Below are 16541 nucleotides of genomic sequence, written 5' to 3'. Positions count from 1 at the left end.
AGGAGGCATTGGGTTGTGGGTGGGGGTGAAGCTCTACGGTTTGCTACCCAGTCCTCTTTTAACGGTTTCAGTCCTTGTAGTGCCGAGAAGCTCCTCCCAGGGATTGTCACCTCCATGAACAGGTGCGGGGCTCTCAAAATGTTTTTAACCTTATGAAATCAGTACCTTTCTTTCCATGTCTCTCTGCTGCTCTGCTATTGAGCACAGGGTCTTTCGTAGGTCCTTTTTTCAGTTTCGTTTTCCAGATTCCTGAACTCAAGAGACACATGAAATGTGTTACAAGGGTAATAAGGCACCTTGACAGCCAGAGCAGGCACTACACATGTCCCACCCGCAGGGCGCGTGTATCCTACAGGCCTCCAGGCCTTCACTCCAGGGGCAGCAGTCACCGAACGTGCCAGGAAAGAGGGAACGTTTCTCACACCAAAATCACCCACAATGCACCATTGAGCTGAACATCATGGCCCTCGTTTAAGGGTCCCCTGGCACTGCCTTTGTGACCCCTGGCCTCAGAGGTGGCAAAATCGGTGCCAGGAACACAGGGGCAGGCTTGGTCTCCACTCTCTTCATTTTCTGTCAATTCTTTATTACACTAATGTGTAAGTGTGTGTGTGAGTAAAAGTGGATGTCAAAGGGCGTGTAATGTCACTTCCGCTATCCTTGGCATTATGATGAGTTGACGTCCATGTATATCTGTTGTTGCTTCGTAGCAGTTTGTCTTACGCCAGTAAGGTATTTTATGTGTCGAGCTCAAGGTGTGCTTCTGTGGTGAATGACTTGTATAGCCAAACCCCTACAGTGGTAGAAAAATACAAAAAATGCCAGAGTAGGAAAGTTTTAGTAAACACCAATGCTTGAAGTATTTCAAGCACTACCCTATAGATATACTTGTGTCGGTATCATCTACATATAGCGCCTGCAACAGACGGTTTCTCATCAAACACCGCGTCAGTTCCTCACTTTACATCAGCCTCCCCAGCAGTAATATCAATTTATTGCATATTTCGGTTGAATGTTTTTACCTTGTGAGAGTCTTTAGAAATAAGTTGTACACCTTATTGTGGAAATGAGAAAACATACACTAAGAATGAGAAAAGATATTCTGGACAAGAGAAAGTCCAAGAGTCAACTTTAGAAAGAAGAAAAGGAATGACGAACATGGGAAGGCAATGAGATAAAAGAATAAAATTAAGACTAAAACAATAAGAAATACAAAGCCCATAGACGAATTAAACAAGAAAGTTATGAAAGTGTAAGGAGAATGAAGTGAGATGTAGATGTTAAAACTGAGAAAAGAAAAAAGCTGGAAGAAAGCAGCTAGGAACAAGACACAGAACAGGAGAAAGAGATCAAAGACAGTGCACGCCCCTTTCATCCAAAACAGGTCAAATTAGCACAAGTTCATGGGTAAACTTGTGAGCAGTAGCACCACGCCAAGGTTTTGACCTTTGCTACTGAACATTCACACCATTCACTCCTTCATTCATACTACTATGCTTCACATTAGACCCTCAGACATTTCGCACCCAGCTCCAGATAGGGGCGGTGCCCGAGTTCCTGGAGCTCAAGACAAAATTGAATTCGCCTGAGGGAGAACCCCAGGAAATGCTATTAAAAGCTGTTTGGTACAACAACAAGGAACCTCATAAGGCCTTACCCCACCTTATGGAAGCTCCGCCCCCACCTCAAAGTGCATTTCACTGGCGGTCTGCGAGGTGCTGCCTGGTTTCTCGCACTGAACAATCAAACAAGCAAATGGCAGAGGCCACGAGAAGCAGAACGGCCGCGGCTATCCTGCGAGTCTGATGTTAGCTCGGTGCCCCCAAGTCCCACATTCACTCCTCTTTCACACCATTCATAGCCCAGTCACACACTGTACCTACACTGCAGGCATCCCCGACTACGCCTCTATACACAGCTGAGAGGTGAATGATGTCATAAAGCCGGCCAGGGGTGTGATGTAGTAGATGACATCACAAGGGATTGTTGGGAAATGCTGATACCACTGTAGGCAGCATGAAAGGACAGGAAGAAAGCAAGGAACAAGGCACAGAGCAGGAAGAAAAAGAAATCAGACAGTGCACCCCTTTCATCCAAAACAGGTCAAATTAGCACAAGTTCCTGGGTAAACTTGTGAGCAGTAGCACCACGCCAAGGTTTTGACCTTTGCTACTGGGCATTCACACCATTCACACCTTCATTCTACCGTGCTTTCCAAGAGACCCACAGGCATTCCGCACCCAGCTCCAGATAGGGGCGGTGCTGGAGTTCCTGGAGTTCAAGGCAAAATTAAATTCGCCTGCTAAGAGAACCCCAGGAATTGCTATTAAAAGCTGTTTACTCAACGACAAGGAACCTCATAAGGCCTTACCACACCTTATGGAATCTCCGCCCCCACCTCAAAATGCATCTCTCTGGCGGTCTGCGAGATGCTGACGGTGGTTGAATCAGACACGCAAATGGCAGAGGCTCGAGAAGCAGAACTGCCGCGGCCATCCTGTGAGTCTGATGGTAGCTCGGTGCCCCCAAGTCCCCCATTCACACCTCTTTCACACCATTCATAGCCCAGTCCACACACTGCACTCACACTGCAGGCATGCCCGACTACACCTCTATATATAGCTAAGAGGTGAATGATGTCATAAAGCTTGCCAGGGCCAGGGGTGTGATGTAGTACATGATGTCACAAACCTGCCATTGTCAGGGGTGTGATGTAGTTGATGAGATCATAAGTGATCGATGGGAAATATTGATAACAATCAAGGCTGCCTGGAGGGACCAGTGATACATTATGTTGGTAGGTGTAGGCCCATCTGCCACAAAACATCACAGAACCAGAGGATTGAGGGAAGGAAGTCAGTTGCAATAATCTTATTATCACGGTTTCCTGTGTTCTCTTTATTGCATACAGACTGCTATTTTTAAGCTTCCTAGAAAGACAGAATGGGTCAGAGGATTTGTTTCAGAATTTGTCACTCTCTTGATTGTTCTACAGATGTTGTGGTCTCGATGGTCAATAATTCACAATAGTCATCTCCTTTCAATTTTGATGCCAAAAAGAATGTCCTTCATACCCATGTTAACAGAATCTGTAAAGGCGATGGTGAGATAGGTCTTGTGTACTGCACAGGAATGCACAGCTTTTCATTCTGTTTCTTCCAATCTGCTCTGCCCACTTCACAGGTGTGATTCAGGTATTCAAATGTCAGTGTGGGATCTAAGGATTAGAAGACACCCTACATCTTTCTTCTGCACTGACTGGCAGAGCCTGGCAGCGGTCTTATGGCTGGGCTCTGAGCCTTTATCTGTGTGAAGACGGCCATAGACTACTTCTTGTGTGACTACGCACAGCTTCGAAAGCATTGCACACATTAATTAAATAGAAGGTAGTTCTGGATACCCTGGGGGGTCAAGGTGCCCAAAGAATCTATAGTCTTGGAATCTCCTGTTTTGTACTAAAAAAGTTAAGATATCACACATATCTGCGACTTAAACCTTAAAAAACATTTATGTTTTGTGCAAGAGGCATTCCGAATGTAGAATTTGCATTCCATACATAGCTCTTACGTTCCAAATTAGAACCGTTGTTTCAATCTACATTCTAAAGGAATTCTTTCAATTCCAAATTAGAACTCTCATTCCAACCTTAGAATGTCCTTTACAAAATAGAATTGTCAATCCTAGAAATCAAATTTCATTTGAGCAAGGCCTAGACATTACATCATGCCTTCATTTTCACACCACAAACACCTTCATTACAAGTTTGTAAATTCAATTTTTGCGCGGAAACTGGAGTTACTGATCTAAGGGATGTTGGGAAAAAAAGTAACACTACTGCACTCACTGGGTTACTCATGGACACATTTGGTCAGGTAAAACCTTGTGGAACTTGTCCATGGAAAACAGCTCTGTACTTCAGAAAAGTCTCGTCAAAATCAGGGCAGAAAGGTGGACATCAGCCATAATTCTCCTTAGCTGGGAGGAAAATGCCAAGCTGTGCAATATTCTGCATCATAGAATGTTTAACGCTGCAGTGAAGTTATAGATTATAGTTATAGGTGTCCACACAGCACTGGTGTTGTGTTTCGATTTAGATGTCTATATATAGATTTTCCTGAAACATGTCCTTATATAGGCACACTTCGCATTGCCCTTATATAGGCACAAGATCCCAGCCCTTATTTAGGAATTAGCCATGCTCTCCAAATATGGCATAGTCACCTACATCCGTCCACCTCAACGTCACAAATTCTTAGAAACCAGACCCTTAACTCATTGGGACTTTCCCTGGCCTAGGATTACTGATTTCTCCAAGAACTCATTTATTATGCATGAACGGCTATGCCATAAACGTTCATTCATGACGTCTTCCTCTGCCCGACTTTACGTCAATGCTAACATTCCAAGGCACCCACCAGGTATAAATATACTGAAAGGAAGACAACACCAGGTAATTGGAAGAGCTTCCTTTATTTTGGTCTAGTGAAGCAGTCGTTCCGGCTGCAACTGCCGTCAAAGTACATTCCAGTTCCAACCCCGGAATCAAGGTCGGAATGTCACGAGAATGCCCTCGCGACAAGTAAAAAAAGGAATCCCAACACATCCCCCTCCTTTCACTGGAAACACTAAAACTTTCGTAAACCACCCCCTCCCAACACAAATCAGCAATGGCTAAAAACTGTACCACCCCCACCCATCACAAAAAAATGCCAATACATTACAATGATAAGAATAACAACTAAAAGAAAAAGAAGAAGAAAGAACATAATCATGATATTTGACAGGAGGAGACCTAGTTCTTAAAAGACCCCGTCGAGAAACAACATTGTCATTCGGTACAGATATATCAGGACTGGCAATTTCAGTGGGCAGAGTCGATCCAGAAGTGCTTACTCCAAATGTATTTTTCACAAACTCAACCTTTGACTCAGGCACTACTGAGATAACAGACTTGTTCCAAATGTTCCCATTCTCCAGTACAACAACATGATCTCTTACTTCCTTGACTCTGGCAGGAGCAGAAAACCGAGAATAGCCCTTGAGCACAAGTACAGGTTTCTTGATCCTTTCCCAGTCACCTTGACACACAGGGAATGTTCCGATGCTGTCAGATGCATACTTAGCCTGAGCTGCAGCTCTGACATCAGCCACCTTCCCTATTTTATGTACATTTACTTCTTTCCGTGACATCCAGTCCTTATTAAGCCTGGAACCCGCTACTCTACCTCTAAGCAAAGTAAAAGGAGATATACCTGTACTAGAATGGGGAGTAACCCTCATTGCCCACAGCATGTCAGAGATTACTTGCTTCCAGTGCAAACCATTAATAGTGTAATTAAAAGTGTAATTGATCCTTTATTACTCGGTTCAGACGTTCAACTAAACCATTACGGCACCGGATGGTAAAGGGAAGTGAGAATATGTTTGATGCCATGCACTTTTAGAAAAGTCTGCATCTCAACAGACACCAACTGGGTACCGTTGTCTGTTACTAATTCCTCCGGGAATCCTTCCCGAAGAAAAACGTCTAAAATGTTCATAACTGTAGCAGAATTAATTACTTCCACAAATCTAACTTCTGGCCATTTTGACATATAGTCGATTAAAACTAAGGCATATTTGGGAGAACTGCCCAAACCGCTAAATGGACCAGCCACATCAAATGCTAACTTACACCAAGGTAATTCTTTGACTGAAATGGGAGTGATGGAAGAAAGACAAGTCACTTGGGTTTTGTCACTTAAAACACATGCCCCACAATCACAAACACAGTTTTCAATGGACCTATCAACACCAGGCCACCAAAAATCCTCTCTTACCCTCCGTTTCATAGCACGAATGCCCAGATGACCTTCATGAGCTAGATCCAAAACTATTTTGCGTAGGGATAAAGGAACAACCAGTAATCCACCCCTGCGCAAAATTCCATCCACTGGAGACAATTCATCACTGATCCTCCTAAATGAGACTAACTCAGAAGGAAGAACCGCATCATTGGGCCAGCCATGAGCTACAAAATCTATTACTTTGCTCAATTCAACTTCCTCAGAGGTAGTAAGCTTCCAATCAGCCTCAGATAAAGCAGCTCCAGTATTGTCTACCGTGATGACAGCACACACCATTTCTAAATGATCACTTTCTGGTTCCAAAACATTCTGAGAAAGAAAACAATTAGCCACACAATTTTTTACACCAGCTACATACTCCAGGCGGTAGTTAAATTAATTGAGTCTGTACTGCCATTTAGCAATGGGAGGTGTAGCCCTACCATCACCCTTAGTGGTAAACAGATCCACCAAAGGTTTGTGTTAGGTCCTAAGAACAAACTCATTACCCCACAAAAAATTCCGGAAATATTGCACACCCCACCATAGAGCTAATGCTTCTTTTTCAATTGTGGAATAGGTCCCTTCGGCACCACAGAGTGTTCTGGAATCAAAAGCAATGATCTCCTCCCTATTATCAGATATTTTCTGCATAAGAACAGCGCCAAGACACACATTGCTGGCATCAGTGGTGACAATGCATCGATCGTTAATATTAAACAATTTGAGTGGACATGCTTGCACAATCGCCTCTTTCAACAATTTGAAATCATTAGCACACTGGTCAGACCAATTGTATTTCATATTCCTCTTAAGAAGGCTAAGCAGGCACACAGTTCTGTCAGAGAAGTTTGATACAAAGTTTGCATAGTACTCAACTAACCCCAGAAAAGAACGTAACTGGTCTTTATTCTGGGGTTCAGGTGCATTTTGAATAGCATCAAGAAGCTTCATTTTAGGTTTAACTGTGTTTGCAGAAATGTGGTGGCCCAAGTAATCTATTCCATCTTTAAGAAATCTGCACTTATCCTTTCTTAATGTTAATCCATTGGATTTCACATTCTCTAACACCTGCTTGACTCTAGCATTGTGCTCCTGTACAGTCTTTCCGTGGATAAGAATGTCGTCCTGAAAGAATACAACTCCCGCAGCGCTCTTAAACAGTTTTCCCACGAGGAGGTAGCCGAAGCCAACCCTAACAGCATACGTAAATAACGGAACGCACCATCAGGAGTCACAAACGACGTGAAATGTCTAGAAACCTTGCACAATTCAATTTGATGGTACGCAGAAGATATGTCAAGAGAAGTAAAACACTTGGCACCCTCCAAAGTTGACAACATCTCATTGATATTAGGCAGAGGCTGGCGGTCTACCCATGTACAAGAATTAAGATCGCGCAAGTCCACACACATTCTGAGCGATTTATCCGCCTTGCGCGCTAAAACTATGGAGACAACCATTCAGACCCCTTGATTGGTTCAATTACTCCCATAGTGCACAATTGCTCCAATTCAAGTTTCAGTTCCCCACGCATGCTTAACGGTACTCTACCTACCTTGTGTGCTATTGCTCTAGCACCTTCTTTTAGAACAATACGGTGTTGAAATCCTTTAAGCTTGCTCGCAATCTCCCAATAGCCCCTCCCCCTCATGACCTCCTCCTCAGTCTCCCTCACTACTACCCTCCACCAGTGCCCCTCATGTCTCCGTATCTCCCACCCTCCCCCCATGACCTCCTCCTTGGATTCACTAATTGCCACCCTCCACCAGTGCCCCTCATCGCTCCATAGACTCTCCCCCCCATGACCTCCTCCTCGGATTCCCTAATTGCCACCCTCCACCAGTGCCCCTCATCGCTCCACAGCCTCTCCCCCTCATCACCTCCTCCTCAGACTCCCTCACTACCACCCTCCAACAGTTCTCTTCATCTCTCTGTAGCCCCCCCATGACCTTACTCCTTGGATTCCGTCACTGCCACCCTCCACCAGTGCCCCTCATCGCTCCATAGCCTCTCCCCCTATTGACCTCCTCCTCGGATTCCCTAATTGCCACCCTCCACCAGTGCCCCTCATCGCTCAATAGCCTCTCCCCCTCATCACCTCCTCCTCAGACTCCCTCACTACCACCCTCCAACAGTGCACTTAATCTCTCTGTAGCTCCCGCATGACATACTCCTTGGATTCCGTCACTGCAACCCTTCACCAGTGCCCCTCACAGGACTTAAAGCATATCCAGTGGTTGCGGAGTTGGCTTTACTGATTAATATATATATCTGCCAAAACAAACTCTTTATAGCAACATTAGAGTAATGAAAGACAGGGTCAATTCTAACTATATTGCAACACCAAAAGAAATACGTTCTAATTATACCATTCAGGTTTGTATGCAGCTCTTTGATGTCAGTTCATAGGTCACTGTCCTATTTTAGGATTCTAACTTCTGTACTGCAAGTAACCCACTGAGCTATCCACATAAATACAGTTTATCTGCATTTAAAAATTAGGAACAGACAAAATATTGCTCTCCAGCAGGATTATTAATCACCAGAGTTATCTGGACATTTTAGTAGTTGTGTCTAGCATTCGTCATGATAACGATACAACGATATAAAATATACACAGCATATGTGTCATGCTGGGCCCTCATAGATTAAAAAACAAAAACAAATATACACACATCTTCGAAGCACACATCTAGCTGGGCCTTTGCAGATTTAAAAAAAACGTAACAATAGCCACACATTCTCTTAACTGCTCCTTTCAAACTCTGTGGCACAGCCCTATCTCATAAGCAGCTTGTAGCATCTTGCTACAAGTAAATACAGACACTTGTTGTATTTCAACTGGAGCTTTATTATCTACATCCAGTGTCTTCCCTGTCCCTACTCTAACTGTCCTCATCCTGTTCTGACTCCTCCTCTTCCCCTCAGCCCACCTAGCTCCGCCCACCCCAGCTACTAGACTGTCAACCATATTACATCTCCCCTTTCTTAACAAATGAGCTTAATGTCTTCAGTGTTCGCAATTCTTCAATCCACCACACGGGTCGGCGGACAGCCTGTTCCTCAAGCTTCAGTAGTGTCGAATCAGTGGTGGGCTTGACTTTGGTCAATCTTTCCGTTGTCTTAATCAGGGCATTCTTGACTACGTTGCGTGTGAACTGTTTACTCTCACACTCCGCAGTCATCATGTTTCCTTCCTGTGGTGTAACTGTTGGTTTAGATGCTCGGTCCCTTTCATGAATGGATAATGTTCTGGTCCTTTTCTGAGCACCTGCATTTACTTTTACTTCCTTTTGTCTTGTCCGGTCGAGGGCAACACTGTCCTCCAATTCAGGGTCATGCATACCAGACAGTACGGTACTATCTGACGAGACTGTCTTGGTTTGGTTCAATAACTCATTCGCGGCCTCTGGTTGTCTGGCGAACTCGTGGGCTATCTGTGCATGGGCATGTCTTTCTCTCATCCAGTGATGATCTCTCTCTACTGACACATCCAGCTTTCCTTGCGGAGTGACTGGCTGGTCCCTTCCCATCCGGTGACTAGGGTCCACTGTCTCTGTCTTCCTTTTGTAGGTCCTTTGAGTCAGCCTCGCGGACCCCTTCAGGGGTGACGGTGTCTGATCTATGTCCGGATATACTTGTGACTGACATGACAGGTTGCCTTGTGGAGTGACTGAGTATTCAGAGACCTTAGTGTGTGACATGTTGCTCTTGACGGGAAGGATGTCCTCTGGTTCCATGGTGCGTTCGGGTGGTTGACGCCATGGCTGCTGTCGGGACCATGACTCGGTCGACTCACGGGGTTGAACAGACGTGCTCTCGGGGTCAGAGAAGTCTTTTGTCGACTTCCAGGATCGGGCAGATGCGCTCTCTGAATCAGAGGAGGTCCTGGCCATACCCCTTTTAAAGGATCGGACAGACGCGCTCTCTGAACCAGAGGAGTTCCTGGCCATAGACGTGCTTTCTGGGTCAGAGAAGTCTTTTGTCGACTTCCAGGATCGGATAGATGTGCACTCCGCGTCAGAGAGATCCTTCTTCCCATTCCTTCTCAAACGTTTCTTTGAAACTGTCTTGGGTAATGGATTTTTGAATTCCGTAGTCCGTGACAAATTGCTCTTTCCCTTTGAATTGTCTTTGAGATGCTTCTCCGTGTGCCTTTGTTGGAACATCTTCAATGCTGTCTCATTTGGGAGGTTGTTTGATGATCCCGTGCTTGTTCCTTGTGCTTGATCCCAAGCTTTTGCCTCTTTGTCCTTCTCGCCTGAAGTTAACAATTTCCTCTCCGTTTCTTCGTTGTCGCGGGAGCCATGGATGCATGGATCTTTTCTGGTTCGTTGCTGTGGAGGATCAGTCCGTCTTGTGCGACCTGTTTCTCCTTCACGCTTGTTTGATGCTCTAACACCTCTGATCTGGGGGTGATGTGTTCTCCTGCCAGATGTTTCCTTGGACTCGTCTTCACTGCTTGGCGACTGATGTTCCTGCGCCGACTTCCGGTGTTGACCAGTGCGACCCCTTCTTCTACGGTTTGTCTTTCTCTCCCACTTGTTGTGCAGGATGCCCTCTTGTCCAGGAGTGCGATCTGTCCCACTTGACGCTCTTTCCTCATCAGAGTACTGTGTGTCATACTTTGAATGACTCCTTGAGGAACTCCTGGAGGGTGAATAACTCCTTGGAATTGTCTTTTGGATGGTTGACTCTGAGTCATCTGACTCTGAGTAATCCTTGGTTGACTTTGAGTAGTCGGACGCTGAGGAATCTGACTCTGAGTAATCCTTGTCACTTTCTTTGTCACTGTATCTTTCCCGTTGTCTTTTTTCTGGTCTGCCTTCCCTCTCTCTCCTTTCAGTTCTGTTTGTTTTCTGAGTTCTATCTTCCCAGGTATCTTGATGGTTTGCTCTCAGGTGCAGGTCCTTCAATCCGTCTCTTGCTTTGATTTGCATTCCAATTTCGGCCTTCTTGATGATTTCCTTTAACGACCAATGCCCTTGCAGGATCTTGCGCTTTGTGTCACGGTTTGTGCAACCTTCAACTATCCGAAGTCGAACCGCATCCTCATTTGTAAAAGTGTTGAAGTGGCAGCCTCGTACCAGACTTTGCAACCGAGTGATGAAATTTGGCAACGGTTCGCCTGGTTCCTGCCGTGCTGTATTGAAAACCATGTGATTATGATCCACATCTGTCTGTGCGTTGAGATGGGCACAGAGCTCCCTTTGGAGTATTTTATAGATTTCTGTATCCTCTTTGGAAAATGTCCTGATTGGGCATCGGCCCTCAGGACCCACCAGATGGAGGAGTAGTATCAGACATTTTCTCTCTCTTTGCTCACCATTGGCTTTTAAGAAATCTTCCAAGGCTTCGAGCCACCAGTGTCGTTTGAGATCTGAGATCCAATCATCAGTCTGCACCGTTGGGGGCGGTACTTCAATGTATGGAGTGACCCGCTGTGCTACGTCTCTTCCCGCCATGAGAGAGGGAGATTCTGGTCAAGGTCTTTGGTCTGGTCGTTTGCTTAGAAATTGATAGTCTTTGTAACCATCACAGTATGCGCCGGTGAATGAACTTGGATGGTTCTACTCTCTCCGGGGTCCTCTGTAGGACTGCCCTCCTCTGGGTCTTCTGCAGTTCTGCCCAGCAGCTCTTCTCCCTTCGGCGCTCTTCGGTTTGTGCTCAGCGTCGTCTTTATCTGTCTCTTGCATTTGCTTATGCTTGTTCCATTGTGCTGTTGTCTTTGCTTGGTCCTAAGCATGGGCGTAAAATCCGCTCCGCTCGCGGATTTTTCGGATTTTCGGCAAATTCGCAATCCGCGAACTCTCGCGAATTTGTCGAAAATCCGTGAATCCGCTCGCGGCGGATTTTTTGCTTGGTTGCGGCGCGCGGCGTGGTGCACGGCGTTCACTTTCTGTCATTTTAGCGTTTGCCGAGTTGTTTTTCTTTGCGAGTGACGCGCCATTTTAGATCTTGCTGCGTGTTCCCGCGGGAGTTTGTCGCCCGCGAATACGTACTCGCGGCTTGCCTCCTTGCACAGCACACCTCGCGAGAGTTCGCAATTGCGAACACGTAGTTGCGGCGGAAAGGAACAATCTCGCACTTGCGAAATAGAGATTTTGCAATTTCGCACAAGAAAATCACCAGCAAACAGGATAAACCTTCAGAAAATTATGATTTTTATCAGAATCACTCCTCAGGTTGACATTTGCATGGCCTTTTTTTTTGCAAGGAGTCCATTTTGGGGGGGGGGGGGGAAGGAAGTGCCCCACAGTCTCCAACTTCCTGTTCCTGTCCAGCAGGCTCCTCCCAGTGCTTTGTCCATCTCCTGGTCACTTTCATTTGGATCTGGAGCTGGAAGGATTACTTTTTGTGGGTGCTGCTGGATATTTGGATTTGAGGCCTTTTTGACTGTCTTTGGATCACTTTTGGATTAGAAATCAACTTTCACAAGTAAGTTTGTTTGGGGCATTACAGTTGCTGCAAGTACAATTTTTGAACTTTTTCAGAAAATTAAATAAATTATATTGTGGGTAGCCACAGTATCCAGTAGGACCAGGGTTGGTTATGGGTGCATGATACAACTGTTTTGTTGAATTTAAACACCATTGAGGCCATGGATGGGCTGGGATTGTGCAGATTTTATTGTTTTTTGTCGTTTTTTTGGGCCTGCTGGTGTGGCCCTTTGCCCAGGGGTGGTGAGTGAGTGTTGCATGGGCCTAGTCTTTCTGTGGGGTGTCTTCTTGAATTTAAACATAATTGAGGCCATGGATGGGCTGGGATTGTGCTTATTTTATTGTTTTTTGTCGTTTTTGGGGGGCTGCTGGTGTGGCCTTTTGCTTGCCCAGGGGTGGTGGTGGTGCATGGACTGAGTGTGCCTGTGGTGTGGTCTCACTCTCTTTGATGTAAACATCATGGATGGCATTGGATTGTGGTGATTTCTGGCTGTTTTTCTGTTTTTTGTGGGTGTACTACTGTTGATGTGGACTGGCCATGTGGGTGGTGGTGGTGGCCATCTTGAGTGCTGGCTGGTACAGGCAACATGTGCTTGGGGTGTAAGGGGGCCATTTTGAGGAGAGGCAGTGTCTGAGGCCTGCACTTATTTTGCCTACTTTTCATCCCTTATGCCCAGGGGTAGTGAGTGTTGCATGGGCCTAGTGTTTCTGAGGGGTGTCTTCTTGAATTTAAACACCATTGAGGCCATGGATGGGCTGGGATTGTGCAGATTTTATTGTTTTTTGTCGTTTTTTTGGGCCTGCTGGTGTGGCCCTTTGCCCAGGGGTGGTGAGTGAGTGTTGCATGGGCCTAGTCTTTCTGTGGGGTGTCTTCTTGAATTTAAACATAATTGAGGCCATGGATGGGCTGGGATTGTGCTTATTTTATTGTTTTTTGTCGTTTTTGGGGGGCTGCTGGTGTGGCCTTTTGCTTGCCCAGGGGTGGTGGTGGTGCATGGACTGAGTGTGCCTGTGGTGTGGTCTCACTCTCTTTGATGTAAACATCATGGATGGCATTGGATTGTGGTGATTTCTGGCTGTTTTTCTGTTTTTTGGGGGTGCACTGTTGATGTGGACTGGCCATGTGAGTGGTGGTGGTGGCCATCTTGAGTGCTGGCTGGTACAGGCAACATGTGCTTGGGGTGTAAGGGGGCCATTTTGAGGAGAGGCAGTGTCTGAGGCCTGCACTTATTTTGCCTACTTTTCATCCCTTATGCCCAGGGGTAGTGAGTGTTGCATGGGCCTAGTGTTTCTGAGGGGTGTCTTCTTGAATTTAAACACCATTGAGGCCATGGATGGGCTGGGATTGTGCAGATTTTATTGTTTTTTGTCGTTTTTTTGGGCCTGCTGGTGTGGCCCTTTGCCCAGGGGTGGTGAGTGAGTGTTGCATGGGCCTAGTCTTTCTGTGGGGTGTCTTCTTGAATTTAAACATAATTGAGGCCATGGATGGGCTGGGATTGTGCTTATTTTATTGTTTTTTGTCGTTTTTGGGGGGCTGCTGGTGTGGCCTTTTGCTTGCCCAGGGGTGGTGGTGGTGCATGGACTGAGTGTGCCTGTGGTGTGGTCTCACTCTCTTTGATGTAAACATCATGGATGGCATTGGATTGTGGTGATTTCTGGCTGTTTTTCTGTTTTTTGTGGGTGTACTACTGTTGATGTGGACTGGCCATGTGGGTGGTGGTGGTGGCCATCTTGAGTGCTGGCTGGTACAGGCAACATGTGCTTGGGGTGTAAGGGGGCCATTTTGAGGAGAGGCAGTGTCTGAGGCCTGCACTTATTTTGCCTACTTTTCATCCCTTATGCCCAGGGGTAGTGAGTGTTGCATGGGCCTAGTGTTTCTGAGGGGTGTCTTCTTGAATTTAAACACCATTGAGGCCATGGATGGGCTGGGATTGTGCAGATTGTATTGTTTTTTGTCGTTTTTTTGGGCCTGCTGGTGTGGCCCTTTGCCCAGGGGTGGTGAGTGAGTGTTGCATGGGCCTAGTCTTTCTGTGGGGTGTCTTCTTGAATTTAAACATAATTGAGGCCATGGATGGGCTGGGATTGTGCTTATTTTATTGTTTTTTGTCGTTTTTGGGGGGCTGCTGGTGTGGCCTTTTGCTTGCCCAGGGGTGGTGGTGGTGCATGGACTGAGTGTGCCTGTGGTGTGGTCTCACTCTCTTTGATGTAAACATCATGGATGGCATTGGATTGTGGTGATTTCTGGCTGTTTTTCTGTTTTTTGGGGGTGTACTACTGTTGATGTGGACTGGCCATGTGGGTGGTGGTGGTGGCCATCTTGAGTGCTGGCTGGTACAGGCAACATGTGCTTGGGGTGTAAGGGGGCCATTTTGAGGAGAGGCAGTGTCTGAGGCATGCACTTATTTTGCCTACTTTTCATCCCTTATGCCCAGGGGTAGTGAGTGTTGCATACTTGCATGTCCCTAGTCTTTCTGTGGGGTGTCTTCAATGTAAACATCATGGATGGCATGGGATTGTGCTCATTTTTCTGTGTTTTGTCGATTTTTTGGGGTGTATAACTGAACTGATGTTCCTCTGTCTTCCATTGCTTTTAGGTGCACAAGAAGACTCAATAGAACCACCAGTGCCCGGAAGAAGTCCTGCAGCGGTGTGTGCAGCATAACGTCACGCGACGTCACGTCTGGACACAGAACCCTCTGCAACTCGTGCAACTGCTGCCTGCTGACCTGCTCTGAAGAAGATGGCCCCAAAAAAAGTAACCCGTAGCTCCTCTAGCAAGAAAGGTGCCAGTAAGGAGCAGAAGAAGCAAGTTACCAAGGACACTGGTGTGCCGCCCGCCCCTTTTTTTGGGAGTAAAAAGAAAAGTATGCCTGCAGCAGCTGCAGCGGGATCTGCTGGGGACCAAGCTGGCAGCAGCACCCCCGCTCCATTGAGCTCAGTGCCACCACCACCACCACGCCAACTTAAGTCCAAGCCCTTGAGTGCTGCAGAGGCAGCCAGTATACTTCTTCAATCACCATCGACCAGTGATGTTGGCTCATCGCAAGAAAGCAGCAGCAATGTCCCTCAATCAACACAGGTTGTTGTAGCTCATCTGACGAGTGTTGAACAACCACAGCCGCAACAACAATCACATGTGCAAGTACAAGCCCAAGTACATGTGGAAGGAGAGGCAGCGCAAGGAGATGCGCAAGCAGAGGTGCATGGAGGGTCACAACAAGTGCCCACAATAGTTGTTCCTCCCGAAGTAGGGGCACATCAGGAAATCGACAATCAAGGCGAGGTATCATTTGAGGAAGCCACTCCTCCTGATGATCCTTCATTGTCTTCCACACCCCTAGCAAGGAAGAGATCAAGGGTGGTGTCTACATCCTCTTCAAGCACACCTCCTTCTGATGATACGGATCAAACTTGGGAACAAACAAAGGTAGTTAAGCGTAAAAGGAAGCTCGTCCAAAGTCTCAGAGTTATGGAGTGTGATGAGTCTCAACAAGAAGTGGCGGATACTGCTGCTGATGAAGACTCTGCCAACGACGACCCAGTCATCATAAAGGTCACTGCAGCCCCAGCGGGCATGCAGCAAACAGACATTTTGACCCTAGCCCGAAGAGCTGCTGAGCGTGATGATGATGTTGTTGATGAGGAGGCAGTGGAAACACCACAATCATTGGAATTAAGTAGTACACCAACTCGTCCCGCTTCCATATTTCTTTCGGGCAAGAAGAGACCTCCGTCAACCTCGACCTTAATTAGTGGCGGTGAAAGTGCAAAACGTACAAAAGTTGGGCAATCCACATCCATCTCCACTTCATCTGGCATTAGCTTCATGACCACCACCACCAGTATCGCCGCCTCCTCCATGTCCCACAGACACTTCAAGTCCCCAGTTTGGGACTTCTTTACTGTTTGTCCAAAAAATCCAAAGTTTGCCATTTGTACCATTTGTAAGCAAGCAGTTAGTCGTGGTAAGCCAGGTACCAACTATGGTACCGGAGGCCAGAGAGGTCATCTTAGGAGACAGCACACTGTCAAATGGTTTGCGCACCTAGATGCGATCAAGAAAGGCCAAATTCAAGGAAACGTTGATGTTTCATCTGATGATGACGAGCAGGAAGAAGACGTGTCAAACACTTCCCTTACACCCAGTACCCCTGTCAGCAGCACACCCAATGTGAGGCACACTAAGAGTGTTGGAGCGAGTGAGACACCAACGCACAAAAGTTCACCAGCGAGCAAAATTGGGTCAACGAAGTCATTATCAGCCCGTAAATGC

Source organism: Lissotriton helveticus, chromosome 2_2 (assembly GCF_964261635.1).
Source record: "Lissotriton helveticus chromosome 2_2, aLisHel1.1, whole genome shotgun sequence".
Taxonomy (NCBI): Eukaryota; Metazoa; Chordata; class Amphibia; order Caudata; family Salamandridae; genus Lissotriton; species Lissotriton helveticus.
Note: the sequence above shows the minus strand (reverse complement) of the source record.